The sequence below is a fragment of the Podarcis liolepis genome (assembly GCF_965112155.1).
Source record: "Podarcis liolepis genome assembly, chromosome: 10".
Lineage (NCBI taxonomy): Eukaryota > Metazoa > Chordata > Lepidosauria > Squamata > Lacertidae > Podarcis > Podarcis liolepis.
The window spans coordinates 53,699,889-53,711,551 of NC_139562.1; the positions used below are offsets into that span (position 1 = coordinate 53,699,889).

Consider the following 11,663-nt stretch of genomic DNA (forward strand, 5'->3'; position numbering starts at 1 on the left):
CCACTGCCTCCCACAACTGGAAGAGAATGGAAGCAGGAAGTGTAGAGGCAGTTTCTAGACAGGTGTACACTCTATGCATGCAGGTATATGCGTCTGCTTCCTGCCTTCCCTATTACGTCATGTACACTGTGAGGCACATACGCACATAACAAGCTCCTTAGCCATGCATTGATGGATTCTTAAGGTGTCCCCATACTGGTACTCTTGACTGTGCTACATTTGTAGTTCTGGCCCATTGCTGGATTAGTTAGCTCGTTAGTTAGTTATTATGTTAGCTAAATATTCATATTACGTTAATAAGATGTTTAATAATAATAATTAATTAATTTAGAAGAGTTTGGATTTGATATCCTGCTTTATCACTACTTGAAGGAGTCTCAAAGCGGCTCACATTCTCCTTTCCCTTCCTCCCCCACAACAAACACTCTGTGAGGTAAGTGGGGCAGAGAAATCCAAGGTCACCCAGCAAGGTCACCCAGCAGCTGCATGTGGAGGAGCGGAGACGCGAACCCGGTTCACCAGATTACGAGACTACCGCTCTTAACCACTACACCACTATACCCCGCCCATCTGGTTGGGTTTCCCTAGCCACTCTGGGCGGCTCCCAACAAATATTAAAAACACGATAAAACATCAGACATTAAAAACGTCTCTAATCAGGGCTGCCTTCAGATGTCTTCTAAAAGTCTGATAGTTGTTTATTTCCTTGACATCTGATGGGAGGGCATTCCACAGGACGGGCGCCACTACCAAGAAGGCCCTCTGCCTGGTTCGCTGTAACCTCACTTCTCGCAGGGAGGGAACTGCCAGAAGGCCCTCAGAGCTGGACCTCAGTGTCCAGGCTGAACAATGGGAGCGGAGACGCTCCTTCAGGTATACTGGGCCAAGGCCATTTAGGGTTTCAAAGGTCAGCAACAACATTTTGAATTGCTCTCAGAAACGTATTGGGAGCCAATGTAGGTCTTTTCAGGACCGGTGTTAATAATAATAATAATTTATTATTTATACCCCGCCCATCTGGCTGGGCTTCCCCAGCCACTCTGGACAGCTGTTATGTGGTATCCGCAGCCACTCCCAGTCACCAGCTGTCACATTCTGTATTAATTATATTGACTGGACCATTTGTCATGACACATTTTGAACTGCTTTATCAGGTCTGCTGATTGCAACACTGATATTTTCCATAGACCTTTGCACTTATTTGTCCGCTCCCTTGGGCTACCTGTTGGAAGAAAAAGCAGGATATAAATATTAAAATGAAATGCAATAACTACGGCAGGCAAAAAAAGAAAAAGAAAAGAAATAAGAAAATAAGAAAATCTCAGGTTTCTTATAACAACCCTGGCCAGCTGAAGATAAGAGGTATTAGTTTATAGGCTACAATAATTTTTTCCAGCTCTACAGGTGTGTATCTATTTCCAACCAATTGGAGCCTTGAAAAGAAAAGGGGGAAAAAGATCAAAAGGACAACTCAATGTGGCTTCCAGCCTCACAGTTGCTTGAGCTGATTTGATCTGAGTGGGAGTAGAGAAAACTATTGGAAGAAACTTAAAATACCTTTAAGAACTTTCCAGCCTTCCAAGTACCCATATACAAAACGAGTATGATAAACTTTTCTTTTTTATAGTTTCCTCATTTGAATGGAAATAGCACTTAGAAGGGAAGAGGGTTCTGTCTGCATGCACGGGGAGGAAGAGTTCACATAATGGTTTGTAAGGCATATCAAATTTATTCTGTGAGGTAGATAAAGGTCTTTTAAAGGTCTTCACTTGTGGAATGAATTTCTTATCATGTATAAATTGATACATTTTTGTGATAATAGTGGCATATCAATATATCAAGCCCTCCCCTGAACACTCACTACTGCCGATAAGCTCAAGCTAATTCTCTTAGCAGGGCATTGCCAAAATTAAAAGCTGAAAACTTTCTGTAAATGCTGCAAGACTGCTTGTTGGTTTTCAAACTCTGCAACCAAGAGGGGTAGGGCAGCTTTGAAAATATTTCTCTAGTGAGTAGTTTTCATTTCTTTCAACTGTATATTTTTAAAGTTTTGGTTTTGGTAGTTATTGTGTTGCCTTTTTCCCTCCCCTGAGAAAGAAAGGCAGAAAAATATGCAAGGGGATGATTCTTATTAAAAATGGATATAACATGTATGCAACTTGATATGAACACTTCAGGTGAAATCTCATCACCTTTTTAATGGAAGACAACTGTGAAGGTGTGAGTTTAGGATCCGTGCTACTATCTGGCTGCATTGATACTAAGAAGTAAGACTCATTGAGTTAAATGTGGTTTGCTCTCAGGTAGTAGCGTATAGAATTTTAAACTCTGATCTTCACAACAAGCCTATAAGGGATCTCTTTCTGCTGCTGCTTTGTAAAATGGGAATAGTAGTGATTTTCCATTCCTTAATCTGCTTAATCTCATAATCAGCCTCCCCTGTACTGGCTTTTATTGACACGACTAGTAGGAACTCATCATTATCAATAAATGTGGAGGGAAAGTATGTGATATGTGCACAAAATTAAGTGTTTTTAAAGTTGTTCATGTGATCCTAATGCATAATAAGTCAGGTATCTGTCAAAAGGAAATAAATAGGAATTCTGATACTTTTCCATTATTGCTTTATGTAAATTGCATTCAGTTTGGTGGTGAATTGCAACTAGAGCTTTATAATGTAATTATTATTAGGTTCACATATAATGAAATTGGCAGGTGTAATAAATTGGCATGGCATATTTGTGTAAGAGTAGTTACAAAACACAGAAAAAAATATTGAAGACTGAAATACGCCTATTATTAATCCATTGTTTTGCTTTATTACTGCACTTAAACTACAGTATTGGTAATCTACAATGAGCTAGATTGTTATCTTCCAATATAAGACATAATGAATGAAATTGATTTTTTTTAAAAAAGAAAAACTAAATACGAATGAATGTTAATTTAACAAATTATTTAAATTCCTTTTTTTTAAAGACTTATTCAGTTTGAAAATGCTGCATTTTTATTTGAATTACATTGCAAAACATATTATTTAAAGTAAAAGAAATATGTATACACCCACAAATTACTCTGATTAGCTATATTTGTTTGTATTATACCCGAGGTACTAAGCAATTTGCCTCTTTTGCTTTCTATACATTTTGTATACACCCCTTTGATAGCTTCTGGCTGCAAAGCAATTTATATATCTGTAAAATAAACAAAATATCAGAAAGAAACATTGTTCTGAGACAGCTGGTTGCTCTGCTGCTTTCCAACTTGCAGATTATCTTTTTTAAAATGGGGAAATTGTGAGTACCTTACTCACGGTCTGATATGATCCAGTCTACCACTGCAGCATCAGACCCTTCCTCATTCTTCTGCTTGTGTGGTCTAGGGCCAAGTTTAGTAATGGCAGTATCTTTCAGAGGAAATAGCTTATTCTGTCAGGTAATAACCTCACTCCTCTCTTCCATTCTGTCTTGCACCAGCGCCAGCAAGCTGAGCCCAACAGCCTCTTATGTGTACACAGACATGTATTGTACCGCTTGTTGTTGTTTAGTTGTTTAGCCGTGTTCGACTCTTCGTGACCCCATGGACCAGAGCACGCCAGGCACTCCTGTCTTCCACTGCCTCCCGCAGCTTGGTCAAACTTAGTAGATTCGAGAACACTGTCCAACCATCTCATCCTGTCGTCCCCTTCTCCTTGTGCCCTCCATCTTTCCCAACATCAGGGTCTTTTCCAGGGAGTCTTCTCTTCTCATGAGGTGGCCAAAGTATTGGAGCCTCAGCTTCAGGATCTGTCCTTCCAGTGAGCACTCAGGGCTGATTTCCTTAAAAATGGAGAGGTTTGATCTTCTTGCAGTCCATGGGACTTTCAAGAGTCTCCTACAGCACCAGAATTCAAAAGCATCAATTCTTCGGCAATCAGCCTTCTTTATGGTCCAGCTCTCACTTCCATACATCACTACTGGGAAAACCATAGCTTTAACTATACGACCCTTTGTTGGCAAGGTGATGTCTCTGCTTTTTAAGATGCTGTCTAGGTTTACCATCACTTTTCTCCCAAGAAGCAGGCGTCTTTTAATTGTGTGACTGCTGTCACCATCTGCAGTGATCATAGAGCCCAAGAAAGTAAAATCTCTCACTGCCTCCATTTCTTCCCCTTCTATTTGCCAGGAGGTGATGGGACCAGTGGCCATGATCTTTTTCTGATGTTGAGCTTCAGACCATATTTTGCGCTCTCCTCTTTCACCCTCATTAAAAGGTTCTTTAATTCTGTAAATTAAATTGTACCGCTTACTACCATAAAATTCTCTTAGTGGTTTACAAACTATAAAAACACAACCACATGGAATAACATCTCAGAAAAAAACTAGATTAAAAAAAACAAGCTAAAGCCAAAATGAAACTATGAGAGCTTCGTATTTGCTGCACAGCTAAGAGGCTACCATTGCTGCTTCCACACCTGTCTGGGAGAGAGTGAAAGTCATTACAAAATCTTAAGAGATGGGAACAAAGCAGTAGTTGTTGCAGTGTCTAAGCACTGGAATTGCTGTGGCTTACCAGAATGGGGAGGGGTACGGCAGCACTGAGGTTGATATGGTGCAAATGCAGTGGCAGAGACAATCCAATGGTTCCGCCACAGCATTAGCACCCCACCAACCTAACCTCTTTCCCTCCTGGTAAGTGACAGTGATGTCAGTGATCAGGGGGGTCAGGTTAAGTGCAACACCCACTACTGGCAGTGTCTGGTCCCTGGTTTTAAGGGATGAGATGGGTCTTTACAGCCTGCATTTTTATTTACAGTGGTACCTTGGTCTATGAACAGCCCTGTTAACGAACTATTCAGTAAACCAACTCCGCAAAACCGGAAGTAGGTGCTCCGGTTAGCAAACTTTGCCTCGGAAGCCGAACAGCGGAAGGGCACAGGCGGTGGGAGGCCTCATTAGGGAAAGCGCACCTTGGTTTAAGAACGCTTTGGTTTAAGAACGGACTTCTGGAACAAATTAAGTTTGTAAACCGAGGCACCACTGTATATGTTTGTGTGTGTGATAGAGAGCGTGCGAGAGAGTGCAGTACGGTACAGAACTTCTGTGCCCAAGTGTATCACTTACAAAACTTTAGTTTAATACAGTTACTACTAAATTACCACAGTATGGGCTAGAATCCTCTGTAGTGGCTAATATCTTTAAAACTTCAAAACATTCCAACGGAAACGTTTCAGTTTCGTTCATCACTGCAGTCACGAATCACTTTTTATGGTCACGTTACGAACCCCCTGAACATATGGATTTGGAGTGGACACAATTGCCCTAAATGGGGTACTCTGTGTTTCTGTAATGAAACACAAATTAAAGCTTCCATCTTTTTGATAATCGTCTTTTGTTTGGTAGGAGTCATATCGTGGGTTGTTAAGCCTCAAGAAACTGAGTGAATCCATCTATTATTTCCCCACCCCTTTCAAGCACAATCTGTTAAAACAAAAAAGCCATAAGTAAAAAGTTGCACTTCTACATTCACTTCTGTGAGAGTAAGCACAGCTGCACTCAGTGGAACTTACTTACAAGTAAAAATAAAAAATTCCTTCCAGTAGCACCTTAAAGACCAACTAAGTTAGTTCTTGGTATGAGCTTTCGTGTGCATGCACACTTCTTCAGAACGGTTGATGGACTTCCATTTCATGCGGCTCAATGTGGTGCCTTCCATGGTTCCAGTAGTAGATAGGTAGCCGTGTTGGTCTGCCAACACGTGAGCGCCAACACGGCTACCTATCTATTACTTACAAGTAGACCTGTATAAGGTTGCACTGTTAAACCTATTACTTACAGGCAAAGCCTTACTTCAGCTATTGCCTTATAAGAAAAATAATTTGTCGTGAGCAAACACCGCTTTCTTTGAGTCAGTCATCTACAGACATGGGGCCACCTATATGTAGCCTGCCAGATGTGTCCTGTCCTCTAAATTCTTAGTTTCGTTGCCTGCCACAAATGGATTCCTGCAGATAAAGGTAAAGATCTTATTTCTGTGAATCCTTACTCTCATGATACTGGTCCAATGTGGAGCGAAAATTTTAAAATCCCTGTTTCGTCCTTTTCTTTTAAAGAAAAGGGGCCTCTTCGCCAACTGTTGCACATTCCTTCACCGGCAAAATGTTTTAGCGCGCAGGTACAAGCTGCCTTCATTTCATGCTTGAAATCTTCACTCCGCTGAAGCTAACAGCAATGCTTCTGTTGAATAAAGCAGACCAAGATTGAAGGCCGGTTTGCAATCCTAAATGCACTTGGCTCATAAGTAAGCGCTGCGTGTTTGGGATTGGCGCTCACGTGTTTAAATGCTTTGCTGAACAGGAGACCTTTGAGGCTGATTATGCAGCCCTTTTACATTCAAGCTGTTATTATTCATGTTGCCTTCAACTCACTCATGTGAATAAGGGCTGCAAGATGAGACCCTTGAAGTATTATACCAAGTAAATCACTATTTTGTTGAAACTCTTGGGTCATTCTGGGAAACTTAGACCGCATTATTCAGCCTTGAGGACTGTGCTAAAATTGTATTAATGTCACCCGTTGAACATAGGCAAAAGGAAATGTGAATGCTGCCCGCTATTTTAAAAAAACACCACCTCCCCACACATTTTAGGATAAGCGGTTGGGGTGCTCTAGCAGACAGAGAACGATTTCTCAAGGTTTTTCAGTTAATAAGCTGGTCGATTGAAGGCACTGCTGGATGTTTGGAGGAACAACAAAAGAAAAAATATCAAAATTATATTTATAGTTCATGTCATTCTGCTTTGCCAATCTTTCCTTTGTAGCCTTTCCCCCATCCTTTTATGTTGAAACAACAGATATAGGCGCTTTGAATATATACCAGGCTACACCCTGGAAACCCTGTCCCATAAGTTCAGTGTGGGTGAGTTGGGTTGTGGATCTGCAATTGTGAAGGAAAAGCAATTTGCATGTACTGAAAGGCATTCTTGCAGTACAGTGCTATGCGTGCCTACTCAGTAAGTAAAGACCCACTGGATTCAATGAAACTTATTCCAAAGAAACTTATACTCAATGAAACTGAGTAGCGTTCCCCAACCTGGTGCCCTCCACTGGCCATGCTGGCTGGGGCTTATAGTCCCAAACATCTGGAGGGCCCCAAATAGGGTTGCAACCTTAATGCTTACTGCACATTATAGGTATGGCCTCGGAATGAGCCCTGGCATACTTCTTGTTGTTGTTGTTTAGTCGTGTCCGACTCTTCGTGACACCATGGACCAGAGCACGCCAGGCACTCCTGTCTTCCACTGCCTCCTGCAGTTTGGCCAAACTCATGCTGGTAGCTTCTAGAACACTGTCCAACCATCTCGTCCTCTGTCGTCCCCTTCTCCTTGTGCCCTCCATCTTTCCCAGCATCAGGGTCTTTTCCAGGGAGTCTTCTCTTCTCATGAGGTGGCCAAAGTACTGGAGCCTCAGCTTCACGATCTGTCCTTCCAGTGAGCACTCAGGATTTCCTTAAGAATGGAGAGATTTGATCTTCTTGCAGTCCATGGGACTCTCAAGAGTCTCCTCCAGCACCATAATTCAAAAGCATCAATTCTTCAGCGATCAGCCCTGGCATACACATTCGCATAAATGGATAACTGCTTATAAGACTGTCTAGCAACCTCCTACAGTGTTCTGTATGGGCTACGTGGAACCTGGAACATTTCAATTCTGTTCCAATACAATTTCTCAATATTGTGGGTACATCGTTCTGTTCCACACTAGATGGCTTTAGAGTAATATGGCTAATAGGAAAACCAGCTGGATTTTTTTAAAAAAAATCTTTTGTGCTTTCCTGCTATTTGAGGTATTTTTGCTTTTGGGCCGAGAGGCAAGGCATGCACACCCAGGCGCGCATACAGACGCACAGAAGCTTTTAGAGATAATTGCAGGTATTATATTTGAAGATGCTAAATTTGTGACCAGGTTAATTGTGTACTGTATCTGCAAAGTTCAGGATGATCTTTGCAAGAGTCCAATTGAAAAGATTGCATTTATGTTAGCAGACTAAGAAGGAAAGCAGTTATTAAAGGGAAAAACTAAAGATTATAAACAAAGATTAGTTTGCTTTACTGAGGCAGTGGTTTCTGACAGAATCAAAAGATTTTTTGGTTATCAGTTAAAAAAAACCCTAAAAAAAATTCAGGACTGGTTTTTACACAGCCTGTTGCAGAAAACCTTCTTATTGTGTATACAATAGAATTTTTTTGCACACCAGGTTGCCTTATTTCATTTTTTAAAAAATCCAACCTGCATTTTTAATATTAATTATTTCATCTACGAATCGCTTCCTATGAAACACCTGGAAGTGCTTTCACAATATAATACATATACAAAACAATTACATTGTATAAAAACAGTTAAAACAATTCCATATATACCACAAAACAATTTCAAATTCAGTACAGATGCAGAGATTTTTTTTAAAAATCACTTAGAAGAAAGCCCAGTTGGTTAGAGCGTAGTGCTGATAATGGCAAGGTTGCAGGTTCGATCGGACAGCTGCATATCCCTGCATTGCATGATCCTGCACTGGACTACATGATCCTCAGGGTTGATTCTAGTTGAAAGAGGACAGTATTCAACAAACAGATGGCAGCTGTCTGATATGTAATGTTAGGATGTTCCAAAGGGTAGGTGCTACCATACTAAACGCCCAAAATGATGGTATCTGTGGGTTGTCCTCTCCTGCAGAGGTCAGTGATCAGCTGAGCAAATAAGGGATGCACAATCTTTTCAGTACAGTATCTTGGTCCCGACCTATTCAGGGCTTTGTACACCAGTACCAGAGCCCAGGAGCTAAGTGGCAGTAGGTGCAGTGGTTCAGCAGTGGCAAAATATGATGCTTGGTGTTTGAGCAGGTGAACCACATTTTTTGCACCAGCTGCACTTCTGGGTCATCCTCAAGCGCAGGACCACATAGATTGCATTGCAGTGATCTAATCTGGAGGTTACTTGTGCATGGACAACAGTGGCCAGGCTATCCCAGTCTAGAATCAGCTGTGGTCAAAGCCAATGAGATTGCTGCAAGGTTCCCTTGTCTGCACACTGCATACATGTTAGCATAGAGAAAACATAAACTGGAGCTATGTTTTAAATTTCTGTTGATTTTAGCTCTTTTTGGGAGGTCAAAAATGATATGAATTAATACATATTTACAGTGACTTTAAAGAAGATGTGATCTTCACATTTCTCAATGTGATTTAAGTTACCTAAGAATAGCACAACTTGTCTCTTTCATTTATTATTGTTGCAATCCAGTCTGGTTACTCTGAAGCGCTACACGTGAATCTACTCTGCAGCAAGTGGTTTATAGTTTTTATCTCTCTTGCCCCTCCTTGCAATTTTTAAAGCACTTGATAATTGTCCTGCCAGACCTACAAAGGGTTAATTTTTTCTCCCCCCCCCCCAGTCAAAAAGTATGTATTTAATATGTGAGCATATTTGGTGTTCATTGACAGAGCAACAATAGGAATGATCTTGCTTTATGTACCAGTTACAAGGTTTAATATCATTATACTGCATGCAATATTAGTTTTTATTAGTAGCCATTAACAAGATGCTTTCGACTCAAATTCTCATTTACTTGTTCAATGCAAAAAAATTATCTTTGCCAAAGACAAAAAACACATCTTCAAGTGTCAGCTATATTAAATTAAAGAACTGTTTACCCTTCCTAAGGAAAGCACATGTATCTAAATAGGCATCTTTCACCGTTTGCATAGTAGATTGGAAATTAGCATTTTTGTTCATTTTCCCATGTATGCACAGCGCCTGGAAGAGTAATACTCCATGCATATCAGATCAGCCAGCCTACAGTTTTTGTGCAATATATTATTTGGCAATCTAAAATTTGTAATTTGCATGAAATTGCTTAATTAAAATACAGTCACTCAGGGTATTAATTTCTCTGTCTGGCAGCTCAATGTACTAAAGGCGGGCTACAGAAAATGTGAAATCCTGTCAGACAGAACAATAAAATATTAACACGAGCACACGCACACATACAAAATCCACTTCTGGCAACAAAATGACAGAGCGATAACGCTTTTGCCCTGATTCCGGGTTCAAATGAGAGCTCGGGTTGACATTGAAACCGACAAGGAAATTTACAATAGCAACTCTGGCTTTTTGCCAATAAATCTGCATCGCGGGCGAAAGAAGCCCTTCCCTCCCTCCCTCCCCCTTATTTCTTCTCTCCTAGCAAAGGAGTAGGTGGGGTGGGGGTGAAATCACCCCTTTCTCTAAGCAGTGTCTTTCCTCTTTTCGGCATCTTGATCTCTCTCTCTCTCTCTTTTTCAAGATTTGAAAATCAGCAACCCTACTGATAAAATGATCCAATCAGCCCTTCCCAGTTGTCAAGACAACAGTTCCTAATTGTGCCCCCGCTCTTTTCAAAAATAGCTCGACATTTTCATAAATAGATAATTCTCTAATTGATCCCAGCCAATCCTGCTTTGCATACCGTTTCCAAAGAGGGGAGAGCTCCGCTTTTGCCTGCCTAAGTGCAGAGGCAACTTTCCGTAAATACATGCAAATGAGCCTTACTTTACTGGGGAAGGGAGAGAAGGGGAGAAAAGGCGTGTTTTTTAAAAAAGAAGGGGGGAGGTAAAAGGCCTCGAAAATAAAGGAGAGGTGAGGATGAAATTTGGCGTGGGGGCTGGGTGGGGGGACGTTTCAAAAATAACCAAGGGAGAGGGAGGAAGCGGCGGCGACGGCGGCGGGACAGCTTGCAAACCCCCCCCCCCCGATGTTTGTCGATTTCATTCATCCAAGGCAGCGAGAGTACTCGTGCGAGAGAAAGCGGAAGGAAACGGGAGCGGGAGAAAGTGAAAGTCGATGTGGTGGCACCAAAGAGCCGGCCTGGCATGCGCAGGGAAATGGGGCTGCTTTAGGCAAAACAGGCAGGAGGAGAAGGAATCGCCCTTTCGGGGCTTCCCCCTTGCCAAATCGAGGGCTGGCGTTTCTCTGAAGCAGGCATTTGGGGGGATGCCCCCCTTTTTTTTGCAAGGGTTCGCCTGTGCCCAGGCATCCGATCGGATGAAGTGGACACCTTTGCCCAGACAACTAAAGCGCAATAAGCGCGGCGATGCCCTCTGCGGGTCTACTGAGAAGCCCCCTGGAGTTCAGTGGGGCTTGCTCCCAGGCCGGTCTGCCTGGGCTTTGCAGCCTTGAGGGACATTGCTTCCGAGCAAAGAAGCTGTAAGGTTGCAATGCTTTAATTGCAGGGATTGGGCCCCCTTGCACACAGTGGCAAAGTGCTTTTAAAACAACAAACTTTGCACGCGCCACGCCGCTGCGAATCCCGCGGAAGTTTGGCACCCAACTTCACCCCCCTCCTTTTCCTCAGGGACGGCAGTTTGCAAGCAAGACGCTGCTTGCAACCCTCCCAAAGGACAAAGCGCGCATGCAACTTCTCCCGCTCCCCCCCCCAACACCTCACGGGGAGGGGGGGGGTGGAGAAACCACACACAACACAAAAACCCAAGCCTGGCAAGTCCCGGCTAAACACGATCCTTTTCTAAGTCTTATTGATTTCCGCGGAGCCGCTTTCCTCGCGCAGCCTTGGCAAGGCGGCCCCTCGCTAGCTAATGGGCGAGACTCAGGTGCTGCAAGATATTCAAGTGCACGGAGCAGCCTTTGTTC

The 11,663-nt window shown here is 42.3% G+C and overlaps 1 protein-coding gene across 1 annotated transcript in view; it reads right to left on the reverse strand.

The window, feature by feature from the left end:
- Positions 1-520: 520 nt before the first annotated feature.
- TFEC (transcription factor EC) overlaps positions 521-11,663 on the reverse strand; it is a 380,439-nt gene continuing 369,296 nt past the window's right edge. Inside the window, exon 10 of the mRNA XM_083463733.1 lies at positions 521-555. The gene's annotated coding sequence lies outside the window, so the exon portion shown is untranslated. The remainder of the gene's footprint in view (positions 556-11,663) is intronic.